Genomic DNA, 13450 nt, shown 5'->3' with positions numbered 1-13450 from the left:
GACTCTTCCATAGACTGTGCAGTCAAGCACACCCACTCATGCAACCCTAACATCTTCAGGTTGGATTGGAGGTCCACCTCCATCCAGATGCTGTGCTCCATGTCATTTCCAAGCAGACAAAACAGAGGCATGCCAGCACTCATAGCTACTTTTAATGAATCTGAGACCCCTCCCCCCCCCCAATTCAAAGAGAACCAGAGCCATGGGATAGTTACTCTCTTGGTTGTCCTCTGCTACAACCTGGTAGAATACATTAAGAATGATCTGCTCTGAAGACACCAGATGGCTCCTGACAGTCATACCGGTTCCTGTGTCTCTTGGAGCCCCCACTTGCTGCCCTTTGAAGGTAACCTACTGCCTATATTTGGTTCTATTGTTTGATAACCATTTTTTATTTATTTTTGTACAAACAACATTAACAACACACATTGACTAGTTCCACATCTCCACATCTTATACAGTAAGTAAAAGTATACATCTAAGGAATAGCCGGGGCAAGTCCTTGATACCCCCACCACCTGCCCCAAATCTTTTCATGTTTTTGTGGGCATCCACCAGACTCATAGACAGGTCATTCCTGTTGGGCACACCAGTCAACACCTCTCCACCAATGCACCAGTGTAGGGGGCTCCAGGGAGTTCCACCCACATTCAATGTCACATTTGGCCACCATTGTTGGCACCCCAATAAAGACCTGCTCCATCCTTAATCCACTTGTCTCCTCCAACAAACAGACACACGGCGTAAGCTCAAACTGGAGCCCAAGAACCATGGAAAGCTCCCTGGCCACCCCTTCTAAAAGGGGGTCAGACTGGGACATGCCCAGATAACATGGAGGAAGCCTGCTTCTGCCAGGGATAAGCGTGCACAGGGGCCCGGCAAGGCCCACCCACCCAGTGCAGCCACTGGAGAGTCAGTAAGCAATATGGAGATAGCTAATTTGAATCATATGGAGGAGAGTAGATGAACATTTCCCTCGAGCCGTCCTGGCCTCACGCCAGTCATCCTTGTCCAGGTGCCCCAACCACATCTCCCATCTTGCTTGCAACCTAGGAAAGTGATCTGGGGGATTGATGATGAGGGAGCAGTAAATCATGGACATGGCCCCTTTGCCCATATTCCCCATTAAAAGCTTAGCCTCCAGTAGATTACACTCAGAGATGTGTGGTGTGTACCTGGTAGTATGTGGACAGAGAGGGCATGACGCAGTTGCAGGTATTGGTGGAACTGGGTGTTGGGGAGCTGATAGTGGTCCTGCATGTCCTCGAAGGACATTAGGGCATCTGCTGTCAGACGTTTCTGAGATGAGTGATGCCAATCCTATCCCACCTCACGAACCCCTGCAAACTGGCCACGCAGGGGAGCCATTTTCCCTGCCACAGCTGGGTCAACCCTGTGAGACTATGATCCCAATCAATAAATCTGAGTGCCCCTTTCCAGCACAGTAGGGTCACTAGTGTACACTCTGGAAGCGTTCAGAGGATGGGAAGCCATACAGCAGTCCCAAGAGCCCATCAAGGCCCAGCTAGCACAATTCCTCATGATAAGCAGGGTCAGCCCAGCCGCCATTGAACCAGTTATTGTGAGTTGTGCTGCCAAGTAGTAACCATAAAGGTTGGATATTCCCATTCCCCCATCATATGGGGGTTGCAGCAAGTTAACAAAGGGCACTCAGTGGCACTTCTCTACCTAGATAAAGGTGGTGGCCTTCGACTGCAGGTTTCCTAAATCATTTCCGAGGGATCAGATGAGGGAATTTAGAGAATTGGTATAAGTAACGAGGGAGCGCCATCATCTTAAACGGCTGTACGCCCCAGCAGATTCAGGGGAAGGTGGCACTAGTGTTGCAAATCATTGGTTAGTCTGGTTGTAAAGGGGTTCAAATTGAGGTTCCAGGCCAATTCCAGAATGCGGGAGATGTATGGGCCTAGGAACTTGAAGGAAAGGCAGCGCTGTGGGATTGTGATGCACCAGGATCGGACATCAGTGTTGCCTTCTTCATATTTGTTAGTATTGTTAGGCATGTTAGCTTCTTGCACATCTCTCTGCCACCTAGGTACACTAGGATAACTTCTGCACTTAACTCCATACTAACTGGGACAACTTCCTCACCAATTGCTACACTAGCCATCCCCGATCTCTGTTCAGCAGTGAGGGGGTTAAGCCTCTTAGGGACATGCTCATACCTATAGCATAAAGGGGAAAACCTTCCTCATCCTAAGGATTTCTTCTCAGGATAGCAACCTTTCTTTTGATCAGGTTGTGACCGCAAATCCTTTTCCTGAGGATTGATTTGGAGGACTTTGGAGAATTTCTTTTGTCTACCTCCTCTTTCTTTGGGCCGGGACCCTGTCCACCCTTTTTGTTACCCCCCAATGTACCCTCTTGGATATTCTGGTACTGACCCAGAGGTCTGCCTTCTTTGCAAGCTCACGAGGTGAAGTGAGCTTGCTAACAATCAGGTGTTTGGGGAATTCTGTAGAGCAAGAACTGGGCATGTGATTTCTCAGAATCAGATCATACAGCCCATTAAAGTCAATCACTTTATTGCCCCTCACTTAACCATTCAGTACCTTACTGAAGTAATTAATGATAACCACCCAAGACTGGGTTGGCATATTCTGGCTGTCCCTAAATCTCATGTGGTACTTCTTTGGGGGGAGCTCAAATTTGATGATACGAATGGGGTTAATTTGAGAATACCTCATCTGGTCATCTACCTCTACTTTCATCAGTGTGTTCCTCCCTACCATAGGCATGTGTTTCCAGAGACTTTCCTCTCAATCATCTTCTAAGACCATATGCATCATAGGCAGAAAACCACATATCAATGTCTTTCCCTCCCACATAACTGGGCACTAGATCTTCAGAAATGTGGACCTTCCTTTCGCTGCTGGACACTCTGCTGTTGCTGCCACAAGTACTGCTGGACTGGGTGTGCTGTTTGGCCTTTATGTCCACAAAAAGATAGTCACAGTGGAAATTATTCACATTGTATTGACAACCAACATATGGAGAAATGCGAGAGAATACGACAACACCAATACATATATCATACAGTAAAGGTTACTGATTTAATCGACTCAAAAGATATTTGTCAACAGATCAAGGATTTAATGCAAACATTTGTATTTTAGACAATCCACAATTTGAGACAATATAGGTGCAAATAACGTCGGGTTAACAAGTGGTGAGGAGTAGGATAAGTGCAAGTGGTTGTGCAGTGGAAAGGTGGCATATGTATAAACATCAACATGCAATAATAAGAACCTATCCAACCAGATTTCTGTCATAAACAATAAATGCAAAATCATAAACAGAACGATGCAGTTAATGATTCACTGTCATCAAGTTTGATATGATCAGAGGGAACAAGTCGACGTTTCGACCCCAAAGCAAACCATCAAACTGTGTGTCTTGAGGACGGGGTCTTCATCAGGACGGTGGGGTGGTTGGGGGGGTTGGTTGCACCTGCATCAGCAACATCCCTTCCTGCTGGAAATTAATGGTACATGGGCATGTGCGGCTCAAGGGTTAAAAAGCCTTAGGTCCAAAGATCTCTACAAGGTACTGTTACGTCAATGCGTTGGCACTAGGTTCATGAATGACCTGTGTGGATACTGGCCCAGACGCCCCTTTGCGTACAAGCGCTTTATGTCCAGCTCTTTCAAAATCACCTCATGAGCCAAAAACAGTTTAATCTGTGCTATGGCCCTTTTATCCTCAGTTTTCTCTTTGGCCAAGGCAATCTAGCCCTGATCCCTCTTTTCCTCCAAAGCCCTCTTGGCAGCTGCCTCCTCATTGGCAGACTCCATTTGCATGACTGCCTCCTCCATTTTGAATTTGGCAAGCCAGAACCTGAACTCTCTTTCAGAGCTCCTGTCCTCCAGTTCTTCAGGGGCCATTTTGCAGGAGGACACGCTACTCCAGGTTCTGGCAGAGGCCCTCACTCCTGTTTGCAAGTTGTCCTCAGAGGCCATGGTCAGAGGGTATCCATTCTCCTCCTCTATTACGTCCTACTCATATTCCTATATATCCTTGTCCTCCTCTTGTTCCAGTGCTGTATTTAGCAGCTGATTAGCCTCTTCTCAGACCCTGAGGCCCTTCTGGAGCTCTTGCTTCCTTGAACTCCTGGTTGTTGGTAGGCCCCACTACCTGCAAAATCATGTCAGCTCAGCCACAGTGTAGCTTTCCAGGATGCTGAGATCCAACTCCATCTTCTCAGGTGAAAGTTACAGGTGCACAACTGTGGTAGGAATTACATTTAGAGGGAAAAGGAAAATAGCCAATAAAGAAGAGTTTAAAAATAGGGCAAATCTGATGTCAGATTACTTATATGGGATATTTGATTTTACATAAATCACTGAGTGGTACTGCACAAATACAAGAACTGGATCCTGGGCATCACGGGCTGTCTTCACTGTAGCATGAAGAGATGATCAGGTGTCGTTGGAACCCCCATTCTCGACCCATGAAACAACGTCTGGAGACAGAGACTTGCTCTGCGTGGCATAGTAAATTTTACTTAAGGGCTGGCATGTTCTTGGGTCACCTTGTGAGATGCAACAGTGATGCAAATCCTTCTGGCCTAATGTGTATTGCTATCCAGTATATATATCGTATCATTTTAAAGCAAAACAATGCATCCTAGTCTCTTTTTCCTAAAAAAATCTACATGTTCAGAATTCAAAAGCAAAGCATTGCTATCCTAGCTCAACATCAGAATCAAATACATATTTGTGATGTCTTAAAGTTTAAATGTTTAATCCTTTAAAGTGATTCTGATAGATTTGCCTGTAGTGACAAAGTGATGCTTTGGTCTCATGCAAAACCAGAAAATAAAGTAAAATTAGTTAAAGAAAAGTCTCTCAAATGATAAAAGTCATATTCTAATTATATAAAGATATAGACACGTAAAAAACAATATAAGACTCAGGGCTCAATTTACAAAGCCAAACTTAGACTTGAAGTCTGAGTTTAGAACTGAAATCTAAGCTTAGACCTGAAGTCTAAGTTTAGACCTGAAGTCTAAACTTAGACTTAAGGTCTAAACTTAGACTTCAGGTTTAGAGTAAGACTCCAGGTTTACAGTTAGACTTCAGGTCTAAACTTAGACTTCAGGTGTAAACTAAGACTTCAGGTTTTAGTTTACTTTTATGAATCGGACCATAAGATCAGGTATAATGTATATACTCAACAAGGTATTTGATTAGTAAATATATTTCCCAATGATAACTGACACCTACCATCTGAATGCACTTCTCGTCTGCCCTCCTTTCCCAGCTCCTCAGACTAACATTTTGCATATGTTTTGGGATTGTCCCCTTGCAAGAGTTTTTAAGGACACCGTTTGCTTGATACTGTTCTGAGTGATGGGTCGGCAGGACCTCATCAACGTAGACAGTTGTCAATTGGGTCTTTACAAGCAGCGACGAGTGGGAGCACTCGATTAATTGATTTAGCGATGTTGTTGGGTTGGTTCATCATTGAGATGTGTTGGAAACCAGTGATACTTCCCGGAGGTTCGCATTGGCATGCTGTCTTGACTAAATGGGCAGAGGCGGAATCTATGGCATTGAGATAAGATGAGAGGGAATGCTGAGTTTATGCACATGCCCCATAGCAGCAGCCTGGGACAAACTCGTTTATGCTCTCCAGGCTGACCAGAGCGATGATACCCATCCACCATAACTGCTAATGAGGGCACTAGCATGATGTGTGCTAGACTATGGTGCAAGTCAGATGCTTCCCCCGGGCTATAATCCAACAACTTTGTTGAGCATGTGATGAACCTTCCCAGGTGACTGCAAATCTCATTAAACACCCACGTTGCATTGACCCACACCAGTGACATAGGCTTGATATTATTGTTTTTTTCAATACTATATTTTTGGACTGTTATGAAGTCCTTTAATTTTGAGTTCCTAATGCAATATATTTGTGTTGCTTGCTGGTTAGCTATAACAATGCTCTCCAATGCATGCAATCACAGTAGAACTCATGTTTTGTAATAATGTAAACTCAATAAAAGATATTTAAAAGAAAATCTTGAATGCACTTCTGAATGGTATCTGTTGGATTTGGCCTTCGCTGGGAGGTCAACACCAAACTTTCTGCCTTTTCCCCTCCTTTTTTGCTGAATTAATTTTTGCTGTCCTTAGGACGCTAAGCACTTTATCACAGCTAACTAGCACTAAAGTGCTTGTGCTCACTCCCTAAAAGTTGGTACAATTGGCTTACACCGGATTCACATATTTAATTTACATATAAGTCCCTAATAAAGTGGGATACCATATACCTAGGGCCAGTAAATGTAATACTACTAGTGAGTCTGTAGCACTTACTTTGCCACCCTGTTGGAAATCGCCCTTTCTGCAGGGTCACCCCTAAACCTTTTGCCTCTCGTACTTTTTACGGAACTTATTTTTGCTGGCCTTAGGACTCTGAGAAATTTACCACTGCTAACCAGTGTTAAGGTGTATGTGCTCGCTCCTCTAAACATGCTAATATTGGCTCATACACAATTGGCATATATAATTTACTTAAACGTCCCTTGTAAAGTGCACTACATGTGCCCATGGCCTGTAGATTGAATGCTACTAGTGGGCTGCAGCACTGGCTGTGCCTCTCACTTAAGGAGCCATTTAAACATATCTTAGGCCTGCCATTGCATAACCTGTGTGCAGTTTAAACTGTCATTTCAATAAACCTTTTGCCAGGCCCCAAACATTTCATTTTAATACATGTAAGTAACCCTTAGGTTAGGCCCTGGACAGCCCAGAGGGCAATGTATCTAAAAAGCAGGACATGTTATTTTAAGTTTTACATGTCCTGGTAGTGAAAAACGCAAATTAATTTTCCACTACTGCAAGGCCTATGCCACCCATGGGATAACATTGGGACTACCTCATAAATTTTATGAGTGTAATTTCAAAAAGGGAAAATATAACTGGTTCAAGTTTGGTGTCTTGGAATCCTAATTTAAAATCATAGCTTATGGTAAAGTCGGATTTTAAATTACAATTCTGAAAATGCACCTTTTAGAAATTTGACATTTTCTTGCCTTAGCCATTTGGTGCCTGAAGCCTGTCTCTGGTCGCACTGACTGGGTGTAGTTGACAGTGTGCTTTGTGTGCTCCTCCTAGATAGCCATACACAATGGGAGCTGTGTGTGTCTCAATGGGTCACCACTGGCAGGATGGGAGGGAGGAGCTGTGCACAGTCTCACTTACATCTGAATAGGATGTGTTCTGTCCCCACACCAAGGGCTGCATATACCCTGTAGTTAGTCTGGACCAGGGCAGGTGAGGTAGGACATCCGTGCACTTCAAAGGTATGTCTTTTGAAGTCTCCCACACTTCAAAGGCACCACTGGGTATAAATGCTAGACCTCAGACACCATCACTTCAGTATACTTCAGGACCTTTGGATACTCTGCCAGGAAGAAGGACTACTATGCTGCTAAAGGACTGTCACTTTTCAGGACTGCACTCTGCTGAACTCCTGGTTTGCTGTGCTGATCTATTGCCTGCTGCCCTCTTGCCTAGGTGACAAGGACTGGGCGTGTATCTCTTGAACCCAGAACCCAAAGTGACTCCAAGGGCTAGTTGGCTGGCCTCCTAATCTGAAGCCTCAGGGACATAACAGGCTTTCAACTCCTGTGTCTGGAAACTGCCATATGTGCGTCTTCCCTGCCAAGTGCTGCCACCTCAGTCCTAAACCCTTGGAGGTTGACCTAAGATGCTTGCGAACGCAACCGACGCATCTTCTCTTCTGTGTGGTGAATCCCTGAGTGGAACCAATGCATCAACTCTGCTGCATGGATTGGACCCATCGCAAAAGACTTGCATCTCTGCCGCAACCCATATCTTGGCACCGACGCATCGCTTTCAGAACTGCCACTGCGCAATGCTTTTCCCGACGCAGTTCATCACACCTATCGACAGCAGTGCTGAAACTGTGCATCACAGCTTAACTGCTCATCAAAATCGTCTCATTGCCTCAATTGCGCTTCGCCTGCCCAACACTGTACTTCACATCACTGGCCCCATTGATGGGTTTCTGAACGGTGATGCAACAGGACCTCATACTGCAACCTCACCGCATCTCGGAACCGATGCATTGCTTCGGCTGTGCAGGGCATCTTCAACACAAATCCACGCAATGCTCCGCAACCAGAATTTAAGGTACTCTGATCAGCTGGCCTATCTGGGTTCCTGTAGCAAGCCCATGCTCCATTGCGGTCAGCCTGAACTTTTGACTTTATCCCGGTCCTGTGCAACCAGATATCCCCAATAGCGTTTTGGTGCTCTTTGGCACTATTTCTCACTATGGGCCCGATGTAGGTGACTAAATGCCGGTCGGTAACCGCGAAATACGGTAAATTGCAGGGTTACCGACCGGTATTTAGCCATTCCTAATGTAGGTGATGATTCGGTAAATACCGAATCGGTATTTAGCGATTCGGTATTTACCGAATCTCTATTTACCGAATCGATATTTACCGAATCCGTAAATGCAATGTAGAAAGCACATAAAAGAGTGCCGATGTGCTTTAATAGTTCGTTAATTACCACCAACTTCAAGTTGGTGGTAATTAACGAATTCCTTTAAAAATTCACTTTTGAATTTTTTTTTTAAGTGCCATGTGGCACACATCCTTGCCCTTAGGGCATGTATGTGCGCCACATGTGCACATAGGCACATTTCAGGGGTGCAACAGGGTGCCCTTTAGACACCCTGGCACCCTTGAAATACCTCCCGGTATTACCGATTCGGTAATACCGAATCGGTAATACAGAATGGCTTTACACTCATTCCTATGGGCCTTCAAGCCCATAGGAATGAATGGGTAGGTATTCCTTATTACCGAATCGGTATTACCGATTCGGTAATAAGGAATATTAAGGAATCGGTATTTTTTACCGATTCATTAGCTACATAAGAAATACCGATTTCTTAATACCGAATCGGTAAAATTCGGTATTAAGAATTCGGTATTTATGGATTATCTACATCTGGCCCCAAAATCTTTAAAATTCAATAACTCCAGTTCTCCTCATTGAATTTCTGTCGTTTTGGTCGTGTTTTATTTATTAATAAAACACGACCAAAACGACAGATTTTTCTATCCTGGTGTAGTATTCTTTTTGTGTGGTGTTTTCACTATTTTACTGTTTGAAGTGTTGCACAAATACTTTACACCTTGCCTCTAAGTTAAGCCTGACTGCTCTTTACCAAGCTACCAGAGGGTGAGGGCAGTTACATTTTTAGTTTGCCTGCACCTTACCCTGACTAGGATTGTGGTTGTTGCTTGACCATGGCTCAAACCCCAGTCAACGAGTAACCCAATTTCTAAAACACCCACTTACGTAGCCTCCTAAAACATGTCTCAGGCCTGCCATTGCAGCCTGTGTGCAGTTTTATACTGCAAATTCGACTTGGCAAAATAAACCTTTTACCAAGCCCAAAACATCTTTTTTAATACTGATAAGTCAGCATTAAGGTAGGCCCTAAACAGCCCGTCGAGAAGGATGCATTGTATTTAAAAAGTTGGACATGTACATTTACGTTTTACATGTCCTGGTAGCGATAGGCTCACAAGTTCATTTTTCACTACTGAGAGGCTCTCCTCTCATATAGGATAACAATTGGGTTGCCTTACTAAATTTAATAAGTGATAACTTTTGCTTGGGAGCAGGTAGAATTATAATAATGTTTGTTATCTCAGGAATTACAATTTTAAATTCTCTTCAATGGTAAAGTCAGATTTTAAGTCACAATTCTGAAAATGACACTTTTTAAAAAGATGGCAATTTTCTTGCCCTAACCATTAGGTGACTAAAGCCTTTTTCCTGGGACACATGACTAGGTGTAGTTGCCACTTAGCATTTGTGTCTTTCTCCCAAGAGTCACACAAAAGCGGGAACTGGATTTTGACAGGATGGGCCATCAGGACAGGATGAGAGGGACGGAGCTGTTCACAGCCCACATACACTTCAAAGAAGCTGCCTCAGTGCATCCACAAATAACTTCACACTCACCTTTTGTGTCCCTAGACATTCTGAGAGTGAGGAAGGAAATTCCAACAGCTACTGTGGTGGGGACCTCTAGAAGTTTCTGCCACTTCAATGGTAGAACAAGAAATACAATTAGAACCCACAGACCCACTCTTCAGTTCACTACTGGACCTGCAGAGGACTCTCAGAGGACTGCCCTGCTGCATGCGGCCTGCTCTGTACTTCAAGGGATGCCCTGCAGCACCAAGAGAACTGTCCCGCTGCCTGAAGCCTGCATTGTGCCTTCACATGACTGCTCTTCTCCTTGAGACCTCCTTTTTAGCTCCAACTCAAGACTGCCAGTGTAATGCCAAGGGTTAGTTGGCTGACCTCCTGATCAGAGCATCAATGACAGAAAAGGCTCCAAACATCTTGAACCCACACTGAGTATGGACTAAGTGAGACCTGACCCTCCAAGTGGTGCCCCTCCAGTCCTGGACATTTGGAAGTGATGCTAAATGTGCCCAGATAACCCAAATCCAATGCCAGGGACAAAGAATACTTTGAGAAGCAAGAGGAGACTGGGAACTACGTCCTCGTCTATCTGCACAAGATGCATTCCCAGTTGGCCCAGCTTTGCTATAGCCGCCACTACATGCTTCTCCATTGCAGCAAATCCTGTTCAACGGTTATTTGTGGCAGGGTATCCAGCCTCCAGGAGCCCTTGTCGTATACACCCTGTAGCTTTCTCCCCCTCAAGATGTTTGACTTCCAAAAGGGAGACCAAGGGCCTCATTACAAGTACGGCGGTCCACAGGGCCGCCGTATTCTTGGTGGTGGTCCAACCACCGCCACACTGGCGGTCTGTCCACAGTATTTTAAGTGTGGTGGTCAGACCTCCACAGGACCACTGCATCAACTTGGATCCTGTGGCCGTGGTGCAGGGATCAGGAGCACAAATATGCTGGCAGTGCTGCTGCAGCACCGCCAAGAATATTCTGAGTTGCCTGTCCATTGCCCATATCATGGCAGTGAGCCTGCCATTAAAAGGGTGTTAGAGAGGCAACTAAGGGGGCCCTAAGGCATATGTTGTGGCCCCCTGGAATTGCACCCCTGTTGATTGAAGTTAATTTAGTGACATTGTAGGGTTCACCCTGACAAGGATTGTAGCTGGTGCTTGAGAAGGGCTCACACTCAACTCAGGCAACACAGTTTCTCTCAGCATCCTCTTCTGTGGGTATGCATCCTGAGTATCAACCCCAGAATGTTAATTAGACATTACATGGAGGACAAAATATTGAAAAATAAATTTTAAAAATTAAGTAAATCCAAGTGGTACATATATCTTCAAGGCACATAGAGGTGGATTTATGAATCATATATGCATTTACATTTCAATGGTTTGTCCCTCTATAATCTGTCCTTGATATTCTTGTACCACAATGTTCTTGTGGGTGGCAATATTCAGTAGTGCTATCCTTTTGTGGCTAACACACTTGTTGCCTTCTAAATCAAACCTCCAGTTCTACTTCCCCACTTTGAACCCAAGAGGCCACTTCTTCCTATCTGTACATCGCATGACCTTATCAACTGGGACCACCCCCTCAGTAATGGGGAAGGGTGATAGGAGGAGTAATAGACAAGGTAAAAGGTGACAGGAGAGCAAGAGGGAAACATTTGAGGTGGGGTCATGGGACTGTGGAAGAAAACAACTTACATGTAGATGGCAAAAGGGGACCACTTTTTAAAAAGAGATAAAGTAGAAGTAGCACATGTGAGGTTAGTAAGAGAGATTCCTACTTGGGAACAACTGAGGAGCAGAGATGGATTAAAGAGTAAAAAAGAGGGCATAGACGGAGCAAATTATGAAACTATAAGGGGATGCTATTGTTATCAGTTAGCTTAATGTTTTGCAGTGGCGGCCGCCACATATAAAACGTGGTGTGGCAGGTGGAGAGGGCACAGGGGGGAAGTGCAGGAGGGAGAGCGCGGGGTGGAGTTTAATAATAACGAATACTAAAGACTTACCTGAAGCAGCTGGCCACCTCCCGCGTAGCGCCTCAGTAGTCTTGTTCCTTCTTCATTGTCTAGACATGCACTGAGGCAGCATCAGACTCCCTGTGCAAATCCCTGTGCTGCTCTCATGCTATGAGTATAGCGCAGGGATTGGCCTGAGTGGGCTGCTTTGACGCACTGCTCAGGACAGAGAGTCTGTGCTTTTTCTCCAGCCTGGCTGTTCAATACATCCGGGTTGGAGAAACCTAAGTGCACATGTGTGTTTATCTGGCCTGAAACGGCGGGCCAAACACAACTGCACACTTAGAAGTGCACATAGCACTCCTCCTCCTCCCGCCCAGCTCACCCCTCCCTACACTCCCTGGCTCAGCCAGCAGGTGAAAAATGAAACAATGATAGGACATCGTTTTATTTTTCACCTCCTGGCTCTGAGCCAGTGGGTGACGCTCCTCCACCATTGCGGAGGACCCGCCCCTGATAGATTGCCAGTGAGACAGAGTTCAGAAGTGATGAACAAATAAGGAAAATGTCCATGCATGGGAAATGAGATAATGTAAATAATCACAAGAACAAACTCATAATATGTCACTTCAAAAACACAAAAACGATGATTGTCTCTCAGTTTGAAAAATAAAGATCATGCGAGGTACTAACAGCACACACAAAAATACGTCAACATTCTTTGAAGCAAGATAACAACACCATAAATCACAAAAAAGGCTGATTCTTGCAGTAATAATAGAAACATTGAGTCCCCAATCCTCCCTGCCAGATAAGAACATCTTTCTAGATCCGGGCCAGCTCAGGTCAATGGGAGGTTATTTTGTAATGTGAATTACAATCCCCACAATCACACAATCACACTGCCATGCCATAGGCATAGGGGAGAGGAGTTGGCCTAACGGCTAGGGCGGTCGACCTCAAATCTGGGGAACTGGGTTCGAGTCTTGGCAATGACACTAAACATCCTGTGATTCTGGGCAAATCACTTAATCTCCCCATGCCTTACAAAAATGAATGTGTCCTCATGTAATGCAACTGGTGCTATGTAAGCACTCTGATACCCAGTTCGGGTCAAGTTTGTGCTGTATAAAACTCTGAGAAAAAAAAAGGCAGGTGCCCACCCATCCTCCTTGGATCACTTTATTGACATGTGGGTACAATTTACAACAAGAGACCCATCATGCTTGCTGGCCAAATTTTAGTGCCAGAAGAGTGAGGATGCTCAAAACGTCACTTGTTCCTAGTGGCTTCATATACCTAGAGAATGTTTCTATTCCTATCAGGATAAAAAAAAGTCAAGAAAATAAATCAAAAACATTTTCCTGCATGATATCACTGGAATCTGCATTTCAAACTTTGTATAGAAGACACAGACGAGGGAAACAATTATTCTACTGGTCCTCTCTACATGCATAGAAATATGAAGAACTGAA

This window comes from Triturus cristatus, chromosome 7 (assembly GCF_964204655.1).
Source record: "Triturus cristatus chromosome 7, aTriCri1.1, whole genome shotgun sequence".
Classification (NCBI taxonomy): Eukaryota; Metazoa; Chordata; class Amphibia; order Caudata; family Salamandridae; genus Triturus; species Triturus cristatus.
This window is presented reverse-complemented; position numbering follows the sequence as displayed.